Source organism: Silurus aristotelis (genome assembly GCF_946808225.1).
Source record: "Silurus aristotelis genome assembly, chromosome: 2".
Classification (NCBI taxonomy): domain Eukaryota; kingdom Metazoa; phylum Chordata; class Actinopteri; order Siluriformes; family Siluridae; genus Silurus; species Silurus aristotelis.
This window is the reverse complement of record NC_139575.1, coordinates 30,228,951-30,241,252: the sequence shown is the minus strand read 5'-3', so window position 1 is coordinate 30,241,252 and position 12,302 is coordinate 30,228,951. Positions and strand designations below refer to the sequence as shown.

Genomic DNA, 12,302 nt, shown 5'->3' with positions numbered 1-12,302 from the left:
AGACCAGTCTTCAATCCAGAGCTCTCTCCATGGGATATGGTATGATATGGTATCAGAACCATCCAGTTAACTGCCCGGTTGGTCCAGTTCACCAAAGGGTTGTCTTACTTCACCCTACAGGTTTAAATATGTGCTATTACGACATTTAATGCTGTGCATGCTGAGTGATTACTGGGAAAAACCTGTTAGTGACACATTTGCTCTGACGCTAAGGCCTTCAGAGTGCCTTCGTGGAATCTGCCCGTGGTTTTGGGGGCCCCGTCAAAGCCTTCCTTTGAGCCCTTGCACGAGGTGCCCTTGAGGTTTCTCGCAGTCAAGACGGCTTTTCCTCTGGCTGTCTCTTCTCTAAAGAGAGTTATGTACCTTCAGGCCCTTTCCATGGCCCCCTCTCTTCTGGAGTTTACTCCAGGCATGGCCAGTGCCTTTCTCTACTCCAGGCCGAGGAATGTTCCCAAGGTGCCCTCTGTTGCCCCATGGCCAGTCATGTTCCAGGCATTCTATCCTCCTCACTTTCTGGACCCCAACCAGGAGAAACTTAATCACGTGTGTCCAGTGCTCGCATGTTCACAGAACTGCCTTGTGGAGGAAGTTGGACCAGCTGGTTGTTTGCTACAGTCCGTATAAGAGGGGTCTTCCTGCAAGCAGACTCTTGTTGCTGAAATTTACACATACTGTTAATATACTACAAGACTACAACAATGTACACTACATCTATAAAAGTTAATGAGAATCTAATTTGTGAATTTAGACACTAAACTCAAGCATGGCAACCTAGGACACAGTTCACACAAATCCCAAAGTTGTTTATTGTAAAGGGTAGGACTGTGTAAAGGAACCATAAGTTCTTTCATTGACCTGTTGGAGCATGTATGGACCATTTCCCTTAATTCCTGAAAAGTTTGGGCCCACTTAGGTGTGGGTCATGTTTCCACAATTTAGCCATAAAGTGTATGGCCATTTTGTCATGGAGGCTATCTTGTTGTATGCACATGTTTTTTCCCACTCTTCATGGTCTGTAGATGTTCTATTTACGCTCAGCAAATCTGATAATGATCTGCTGTGCCTGTGGAAATTTGGCCCTTATGTGCTTTGGGCATTTGTCTTACTCATATTACTGCTTATTTAACTAATAGCATATTATATCGTTGTATCTTTACTACCTTCCCACTACCTTGGAAGCAAGGTCATGCAAAAATACAGGTATCTGTCTTTAGGAGGATCACATGTCACATATTTGATCTTTATGCAAGAATTCTTCGACCTATACACATTGAACCCAGGACACAATTCAAATTTAATTTCGATATTTCATATAGACAAACATAATTACTAATCTTTCAGATTTTTTAATCAGCCAAAACCTAGCTGCATTACAACACATATTGTTTAATTGCTTGAAGACTGATACCTCATATATTAACATAAATTTTGTTTGGTAATGATATGTAGATTTTCTATAATGCTGCAATAAATTGTACTGCAAAGATAGAACCCTGCCAAATTTCATGTGATTATTTCAGTTAGGGTTTACTGATGGATAAAACAGATGATATCCTGACAGCAACTACCAAAGAAACGACTTATTTTAGATATATTATTTATCTAGACTATGATACATAATTAGTGTATATATGAATTCTTTAAACTATTGTCTGCATGTGCTACATACAACATATAAAGAATGTAGGTCCCCAAGCAATTACAATTACAAATTATAAGCGAATTTGAGTTATTTGGAGTTAAAGCATAATACTGCTGCTGGTATGCATTTTGCCTGAGGTAAAAGAGCATTCCAAGATTTTACAGGGTGCTCCTGGGTATGCGTCCCCATCCTTCATATAACAGAAAACCAATAAATTATTTAAACATGATTTGCTTAGAAAAATTGCTGCCAGACACAAAACAATCAAATCTTTATTATTAAAGTTTTATGTTTAAGAGATTTCACTGTGACACAGTTATTACCATGATTGCTGGTTGGTTGATTTTGCCCTATGAAATAACAACTGAACAATCTGTAATGCTGTATAAAGTATAGTGTGTGTGAATAGTTGAGTATCATCTTGAATTCCTGTAGACTGATGTAAACTAAGACAGAGGATGGAATAGCACAAACAAGTTATCAACAATATGATTAGTTATGAACTGTTGGATGTTTTCATTTACAGAAGGTGGCTATGTTCCCTCTGAATTTGTCTTTCATCTCTCCTTGACAATTGCAAAAGCTAACTTGCTTGTGTGTGTGGTTTTATTTATATATATATATATATATATATATATATATATATATATATATATATATATATATATATATACACACATATATATACATATATATATATATACGTATATATATACATATATATATATATATATATATATATATATATATATATATATATATATATATATACATATATATACATATATATATATATATATATATATATATATATATATATATATACACACACATATACACTATATATATATATATATATATATATATATATATATATATATATATATATATATATATATATATATATATATATATATATATATATATATATATATATACAGTGGGTACGGAAAGTATTCAGACCCCCTTAAATTTTTCACTCTTTTTTATTTTGCAGCCATTTGCTAAAATCCTTTAAGTTCATTTCTTTTCCTCATGAATGTACACATAGCACCCTATATTGACAGAAAAACACAGAATTGTTGACACTGTTGCAGATTTATTAAAAAAGAAAAACTGAAATATCACATGGTCCTAAGTATTCAGACCCTTTGCTCAGTATTTAGTAGAAGCCCCCTTTTGATCTAATACAGCCATGAGTCTTTTTGGGAAGGATGCAACAAGTTTTTCACACCTGGATTCAGGGATCCTCTGCCATTCCTCCTTGCAGATCCTCTCCAGTTCTGTCAGGTTGGACGGTAAACGTTGGTGGACAGCTATTTTTAGGTCTCTCCAGAGATGCTCAATTGGGTTTAAGTCATTGCCCTGGCTGGGCCATTCAAGAACAGTCACAGAGTTGTTGTGAAGCCACTCCATCGTTATTTTAGCTGTGTGCTTAGGGTCATTGTCTTGTTGGAAGGTAAACCTTCAGCCCAGTCTGAGGTCCAAAGCACTCTGGAGAAGGTTTTCGTCCAGGATATCCCTGTGCTTGGCCGCATTCATCTTTCCCTTAATTGCAACCAGTCGTCCTGTCCCTGCAGCTGAAAAACACCCCCACAGCATGATGCTGCCACCACCATGCTTCATTGTTGAGACTGTACTGGACAGGTGATGAGCAGTGCCTGGTTTTCTCCACACATACCGCTTAGAATTAAGGCCAAAAAGTTCTATCTTGGTCTCATCAGACCAGAGAATCTTATTTCTCACCATCTTGGAGAACTCCATGCGGGTTTTCATGTGTCCTGCACTGAGGAGAGGCTTCCGTCGGGCCACTCTGCTATAAAGCCCCACTGGTGAAGGGCTGCAGTGATGGTTGACTTTCTACAACTTTCTCCCATCTCCCGACTGCATCTCTGGAGCTCAGCCACAGTGATCTTTGGGTTCTTCTTTACCTCTCTCACCAAGGCTCTTCTCCCCCGATAGCTCAGTTTGGCCGGTCGGCCAGCTATAGGAAGGGTTCTGGTCGTCCCAAACGTCTTCCATTTGAGGATTATGGAGGCCACTGTGCTCTTAGGAACCTTAAGTGCAGCAAAAAAATTTTTGGAACCTTGGCCAGATCTGTGCCTTGCCACAATTCTGTCTCTGAGCTCTTCAGGCAGTTCCTTTGACCTTAATGATTCTCATTTGCTCTGACATGCATTGTGATCTGTAAGGTCTAATATAAACAGGTGTGTGGCTTTCCTAATCAAGTCCAATCAGTATAATCAAAAATTTCTGGACTCAAATGAAGGTGTAGAACCATCTCAAGGATGATCAGAAGAAATGGAAAGCACCTGAGTTAAATATATGAGTGTCACAGCAAAGGGTCTGAATACTTAGGACCATGTGATATTTCAGTTTTTCTTTTTTAATAAATCTGCAAAAAGGTCAACAATTCTGTGTTTTTCTGTCAGTATGGGGTGCTATGTGTACATTCATGAGGAAAAGAAATGAACTTAAATGATTTTAGCAAATGGCTGCAATATAACAAAAAGTGAAAAATTTAAGGGGGTCTGAATACTTTCCGTACCCACTGTATATATATATATATATATATATATATATATATATATATATATATATATATATATATATATATATATATATATATAGTGAGGAAAATAAGTATTTGAACATCCTGCTAAGTTCTCCCACTTAGAAATCATGGAGGGGTCTGAAATTGTCATCGTAGTTGCATGTCCACTGTGAGAGACATAATCTAAAAATAATCAGAAATCACAATGTATGATTTTTTAACTATTTATTTGTATGATACAGCTGCAAATAAGTATTTGAACACCTGTCTATCAGCTAGAATTCTGACCCTCAAAGACCTGTTATGGAATGGAAGAAGCTAAACATGACTGTCAACCTCCCTCGGAATGGGGCTCTATGCAAGATCTCACCTCGTGGGGTCTCAATGATCCTAAGGAAGGTGAGAAATCAGCCCAGAACTACACGGGAGGAGCTGGTCAATGACCTGAAAAGAGCTGGGACCACCGTTTCCAAGATTACTGTTGGTAATACACTAAGACGTCATGGTTTAAAATCATGCATGGCACGGAAGGTTCCCCTGCTTAAACCAGCACATGTCCAGGCACGTCTTAAGTTTGCCAATGACCATTTGGATGATCCAGAGGAGTCATGGGAGAAAGTCATGTGGTCGGATGAGACCAAAATAGAACTTTTGGGTCATAATTTCACTAAACGTGTTTGGAGGAAGAAGAGTGATGAGTACCATCCCAAGAACACCATCCCTACTGTGATGCATGGGGGTGGTAGCATCATGCTTTGGGGGTGTTTTTCTGCACATGGGACTGCACTGTATTAAGGAAAGGATGACCGGGGCCATGTATTGCGAGATTTTGGGGAACAACCTCCTTCCCTCAGTTAGAGCATTGAAGATGGGTCGAGCCTGGGTCTTCCAACATGACAATGACCCGAAGCACACAGCCAGGATAACCAAGGAGTGGCTCTGAAAGAAGCATATCAAGGTTCTGGCATGGCCAAGCCAGTCTCCAGACCTAATCCCAATAGAGAAGCTCAAACTCCGTGTTTCTAAGCAAAAGGCCAGAAACCTGAATGATCTAGAGAAGATCTGTGTGGAGGAGTGGGCCAAAATCCCTCCTGCAGTGTGTGCAAACCTGGTGAAAAACTACAGGAAACGTTTGACCTCTGTAATTGCAAACAAAGGCTACTGTACCATATATTAACATTGACTTTCCCAGGTGTTCAAATACTTATTTGCAGCTGTATCATACAAATAAATAGTTAAAAAATAATACATTGTGATTTCTGGATTTTTTTTTTTTAAGATTATGTCTCTCACAGTGGACATGCACCTACGATGAAAATTTCAGACCCCTCCATGATTTCTAAGTGGGAGAACTTGCAAAATAGCAGGGTGTTCAAATACTTATTTTCCTCACTGTATATGTGCCACGCCTGCACGGAGCTCGTCACAGTCATGCTGATCACACACACCTGACTCTCGTTCACTCACTCATCCCATCTCCTATTTAAGCCCCTGACCTCCACACATTCGTGGTCCGTTATTGTTTGTGCATGATCGTATGTGTTGGTTCATGGCGGTCTGTGTAATCGCGTATACGTATCCCGCTACGTACCCTTTTTCTCGGACTCCGCATTCTCTCAACGGCACCCCGGATTACCCCGATCCTGCTGTTTTCCATGTTCACACTGTCTGCACCACGTTTATCCGTTGCTGCGCTTTCCATAGCGCGGATCCATAGATTCTCTACACGAACTGTCTCTGCTTTTACAGAACTTTGTGGACCACTCTCCCGGAGCACACCACTGGATATTACTGCTTCGCTACAAGTATTGGTGGATTATCTCCTGAGTATTCTCAATAAACTTTGTTTGCGTTTACTTCGGCTTCCTCCTTATTCGCATTACAGGTTATCTCGATCCGCATGACCAATCAAACAAATCGCAGCAACGCTGTTGTGTAAAGAAAACCTCCAAAAACACGTGCATGCACACTCATTTAATAACGCACATCATGTACATAAAGGAATTTTAAGCACGTTAATATATTGCCGGCATATTGGTTTTCGTTTGTCTCGATCATCGGTTATCTCGACGCTTTTTTTCCCCTAGGCTGGCGACATAACCGGGTTCCACTGTATATATATATATATATATATATATATATATATATATATATATATATATATATATACATATATATATATATATATATATATATATATATTTGTGGGCTTTCAACAAACTATTGCTGCCACAAAGGTAAATGCACACTTGTTCATGACAGTGGTTTGCCAAAGTTGATGTGGAAAAACTTTAGTGTCCTGTACCTTTAACACACTTAACACTGGGGATCTAAATCTAATAAAGCAAGTTTAAATATCACATAGGGGTACAACTGCCAGGTGTCCATTTACTTTCACAAAATTCTATATCTATTTTGTTTAGTTCTGATTGACTGACTTATTTCACAAATATAAATGTTTTAACTGTTATAGTCGGCTAATTTAATATCTAATTAATCATTTTAATTGCAGCATACTTACATTATTTAGGATTGAGTGTATTACTATAAACTTCTTCTTCTTCTTCTTCTTCTTTCGGCTGCTCCCATTAGGGGTCGCCACAGCGGATCATCCGTCTCCATACCACCCTGTCCTCTATATCTGCCTCTTTTACACCAACTACCTGCATGTCATCCCTCACCACATCCATGAACCTCCTCCTTGGCCTTCCTCTTTTCCTCCTACCTGGTGGCTCCATCTTCAGCATTTTTCTACCAATATAATTCCTGTCCCTTCTCTGCACATGTCCAAACCATCTCAATCTCGCCTCCCTCACCTTGTCACCAAAACATCCTACATGTGCTGTCCCTCTAATAAACTCATTTCTAATCTTGTCCATCCTCGTCACTCCCAATGAAAACCTCAACATCTTCAGCTCTGCTACCTCCAGCTCCACCTCCTGTCTTTTACTCAATGCCACTGTCTCTAATCCATACAACATCGCAGGTCTCACCACAGTCCTATAAACTTTCCCTTTCATTCTTGCAGATACTCTTTTATCACAAATCACTCCTGTCACTCTTCTCCACCCACTCCACCCTGCCTGCACTCTTTTCTTTACTTCCCTAACACACTCTCCATTACTTTGCACTGTTGACCCCAGGTACCTGAACTCCTCCACCTTCTCCACCTCTTCTCCCTGCAACCACATCACTCCACTGCCCTCCCTCTCATTCACACACATGTACTCTGTCTTACTCCTACTGACTTTCATTCCCCTTCTCTCCAGCGCATATCTCCACCTCTCCAGGCTCTTCTCAACCTGCTCTCTACTCTCATCACAAATCACAATATCATCTGCAAACATCATAGTCCAGGGAGACTCCTGTCTGACCTCGTCCGTCAACCTGTCCATTACCACTGCAAACAGGAAAGGGCTCAGGGCCGATCCTTGATGCAGTCCAACCTTCACCCTGAACCAGTCTGTCGTACCTACTGCACACTTTACTGCCGTCACACTGTCCTTATACATGTCCTGCACCACACTCACATACTTCTCTGACACACCTGACTTCCTCATACAATACCACAACTCCTCTCTCGGCACCCTGTCGTACGCTTTCTCTAAATCCACAAATACACAATGCAGCTCCTTCTGTCCTTCTCTATACTTCTCCATCAACATCCTCAAAGCAAATAAGGCATCTGTGGTGCTCTTCCTCGGCATGAAACCATACTGTTGCTCACAGATGGTCACCTCTTCTCTCAGCCTGCCTTCCACTACTCTTTCCCATAACTTCATGGTGTGACTGATCAACTTAATTCCCCTGTAGTTACTGCAGGTCTGCACATCTCCCTTATGCTTAAAGATCGGTACCAGCACACTCCTTCTCCATTCCTCAGGCATCCTCTCCCCTTCCAGAATCCTGTTAAACAATCTGGTTAAAAACTCCACTGCCATCTCTCCTAAACATCTCCACGCTTCTACCGGTATGTCATCTGGTCCAACCGACTTTCCATTCTTCATCCTCTTAATCGCTGCACTCACTTCCTCCTTACTAATCCTATCTACATCCTGCTTCACCAAATCCACATCCTCCAACCTTCTCTCTCTCTGATTTTCCTCATTCATCAGCTGCTCAAAATACTCCCTCCATCTTCTCAACACACTCTCCTCACTAGTTAACACATTTCCCTCTCCATCCTTTATTGCTCTAACTTGCAGTACATCCTTCCCAGCTCGGTCCCTCTGCTTGGCCAATCGGTATAAATCCTTTTCTCCTTCCTTAGTGTCCAACCTCTTATACAGCTCCTCATATGCCTTTTCCTTGGCTTTCGCCACATCCCTTTTAACCTGCTGCCGCATCTCCTTGTACTCCTGCCTACTTTTCTCATCACTCTGTCGATCCCACTTCTGTTTTGCCAACCTCTTTCCCCTAATGCTCTCCTGCACTTCCTCATTCCACCACCACGTCTCCTTGTCTTGCTTTCTATTTCCAGATGTCACACCAAGTACTTTTCTAGCTGCCTCCCTCATCACTCCTGCAGTAGTTGCCCAATCATCCGGCACCTCTTCACCACCACCAAGCCCCTGTCTGACCTCTTCCCTGAACCTCACACTACACTCTTCATCCTTCAGTTTCCACCATCTTATTCTTCTTTCAAACCTTACTTTCCTCCTCTTCTTCTTCGCCTCCAAAACCATCCTACAGACCACCATCCGATGCTGTCTAGCTACACTGTCCCCCGCCAACACCTTACAGTCTCCAATCTCCTTCAGGTTGCATCTCCTACACAGAAGATAATCCACCTGTGTGCACCTTCCTCCACTCTTATACGTCACCCTATGATCCTCCTTCTTCTTAAAATACGTGTTCACCACTGCCATTTCCATCCTTTTAGCAAAAGTGTATTACTATAAACATTTGAAGTAAATTCTACTAATTCTTTATACATATTTGAATGTTTGTATAGCTTTAAGTTTATGGATTCAAATTAATGTTTTGTCTTGACCATGCCCCCCACAGTGGTCAGCTATTTCAAAGTGAGGCGAAGCCATTTTGTGAGCAGTAGCATGTCCCTTCTTAGAGTTTTTCTGAGTAGTTATATTATAAATGTTTTAGTCAGTTTTTGTTTTTATATCCCACCAAGGGTACTAAAAACATTTCAGTGTTTCAAGTAGTGTTTCACTGTTTTTGCTTGTGCCTGGGTCCTGCTGGGACAGCTAACAGGTGAATTCTGCAGACATAGTTTTTCATGACACAGTTTGTTAATTTGGTTTATTCTTTGTCTTTATCAAGAAGATGCTTGTGAATAGTAAAAAAACATTGTTTTACACATTCTAGGATATTTTGTCTCTTAACGTGCAAGATTTTGAGCCCCCGAGACAATCGAACTTTAAGCCTATTAGAAGAGTTCCCTGGCTTTTCAGTCATCTGTTTATTGTTTTATTCAAGTGATTGATTGCGAGCATAGAAAAATAGGTGGTTTTCTAACTCATTTGTGGCAGACACTGACCAGTTTAACCCACTACAAGTTCGACACATAGCTTACACAACGTGCTTCCATTGTGACAGTGCGACAGGATGACCACACTTAAGTAAATCTGGTTAGTGAATTTAAACTAACGTTATAAACCATGTTTTATAACGTTATGTACATGTCCATTTTGAGGGATAAAACAGCATTAAATAACTGCCACAATAACGTCATCTGTTCTCAACTCAACTCATCTTGGCTTGGAGTGGAATCCACACAAATGTCACATTATTTTACTGACATGCAAACAAATAATTTGCTTTGATCTACTTAAATATTGCAACAATAAACTATTTTTTGCAAACAAAAAAAAATACCTTTGTCATAGAGCAGGGGAGTCAAACTCAAATTCACAGTGGGCCAAAATTAAAAACTGGGACGAAGTCGCAGGCCAAACTCAATATTTATTGAAAAAATGACTGCAATTGTGCATGTTTTTTTTCATCTTCATTAAAGAAAACAGTTGCTCAAAAAGATATGTGCTGCCGAACATAGAGAGCGTTTGAGCAGCTTGGGCACGGAGTTGTGCAGTGTGTCGGAGAGGAAACATGGAAACTGTGCAGCACACACAGAGTAGTACTTTGACTTGAGCGTGTCACTACACTGGAGTTCAATCAGCTCCATTTGGAGGTTGGTTGGTGCGCTTTCCACGCCAACCACAAACGGATTACTGAGCAGTTTAAATCTGCATTTCTGGGCTTCAAAGTCGGTAAATCTCAGGTTAAATTCAGCGCTGAGTACGCAGAGTTTTTCAGCGGCCTTGACTGACGCGCCAACGCACTAACAAAGCATTCTGGGATTTGTAGTATTAGCGGTATATGCGCTATATACTGGCGGGCCAGCACTAATACATATTTGATATGACCTCGTGGGCCAAATATAATTTGAGTTTGACACCCCTGTAATAGAGCCAACAAACTGTTCTCTGTAATAGTTTTTATTGTTATGATAATTATGTTGAAAGAGTCTAATAACCTTTTAGACCTTTTTAGACTTTTAACCTTGGCACCCATACTTTTACATTTTAAAACCACTAATAAAAGCAATTTCTCTTTAAGCATTTTTATTGAGGGTTATAATATAAAATATAAATAAATATAAAAAATAATAATACATTGAGTCTCAGGGCGTGTTTATGTTTCATGTAGAAGAAACTGCAAAAATGGCATCCATGTGAGAGTTCCAAGTCGAACGCTTCTGCTGACAAAAAAAACGAATGCAAAGGCTCATCTGACATTTACCAAAAAAATAAACTATATTGCTTAACCCCAAGACTTTTGTTACATCCTGTTATTGTACATCTAGCATAAAACAAGCACATCATTTCATAAACAGAACAGCATATCAACAGTCAAACATGGTGGTGGTGTACTCATCTAGGACTGCTTTGCAGCTTCAGGACCTGGACAACTTGCCATAATTGATGGAACCTTTAATTCTGTGTTCAAGGGCACTTGGGTTATACAGCAGTGTACATGTTTTATTTTATTTTCATTGCATTTGGATGTCTTGAGATTCTCGTTCAAATGTTTAGCTATTTTGCCTCTTAATACACTTCTATACACTGTCTATCTTTATGTGCTGATCCATTCAAGGCAGATATTTGCTCTATGGTAATTCTATGGAAATCTGCTTTATTATGCTGTGAGTTGCATTGTACATGCTCTGGAATAGATTAACTGTTAACTGTAAGCATATTCAGAAAAGATGCTCAAACTACAAGTTTAAAGAACACAGAACACAGTGATATCCTATTAGGACACCATAACTGACATAAAAAAAAAAAAAATTATATATATATATATATATATATATATATATATATATATATATATATATATATATATATATATATATATATATATATATATAGCAGGACAATGATTCAAAACACACCAGCAAGTCGACCTCTGAATGTCTCAAAAAAAAATTAAGGTTTTGGTGTGGCCTACACAAAGATCTAGGGTTAGGGTTAGGGTTAGGGTTAGGGACTTAAATCCGATTGAGATGCTGTGGCATGACCTTAAACAGGCTGTTCATGCTCGAATTAAAACTATTCCGCAAAGAAAAGTGGGCCAAAATTCCTCCACAGTGATGTGAACGAATCATTGCCAGTGATCGCAAATGCCAGTAGCAAAAAACAGTCTTTAGGCTTAGGGGCAATTACTTTTTCAAATAAGGCTAGGCAGATTTGGGCAGCCTAATCTTCGTGTTATCTTTTATCTATTAAAATTTGATTAATGATCTGAACTAAGTGACAAATATGCAATAAAAAAGAAAAATTATGAAAATACTTTTACACAGCACTGTATATATTTTGAGGACAACCTAGATACAACATACACATTAACAAACCTTTTTCGCGATGACTAGAACACTAATTATTTAGTAGGTCCATAGCAAAACTAAAGACGCATTCATACAAACATTCATACTGCATTTTATGCAAGTAATATATGTATGTGTACTGCCTTTTTTAAAATAAGGGTCGTTGTTTTAACGGCAGTGGATCATAAATCAGCAGATCCCGCCTCTGAAGTCGGGGAGGTTTAAATTGACTACAGCGCGCTTCCCCTTCACCCTGAACA

At 39.5% G+C, this 12,302-nt stretch overlaps 2 protein-coding genes across 2 annotated transcripts in view; one reads left to right on the top strand and one right to left on the bottom strand.

The window, feature by feature from the left end:
- The window catches only part of wbp4 (WW domain binding protein 4), a 218,884-nt gene that overhangs the window by 19,827 nt on the left and 186,755 nt on the right, over positions 1–12,302 (bottom strand). The window lies entirely within an intron of this gene.
- igfbp5a (insulin-like growth factor binding protein 5a) overlaps positions 12,228–12,302 on the top strand; it is a 42,658-nt gene continuing 42,583 nt past the window's right edge. The window contains exon 1 of the mRNA XM_083534476.1: positions 12,228–12,302. This exon is cut by the window's right edge and continues 658 nt beyond it. The gene's annotated coding sequence lies outside the window, so the exon portion shown is untranslated.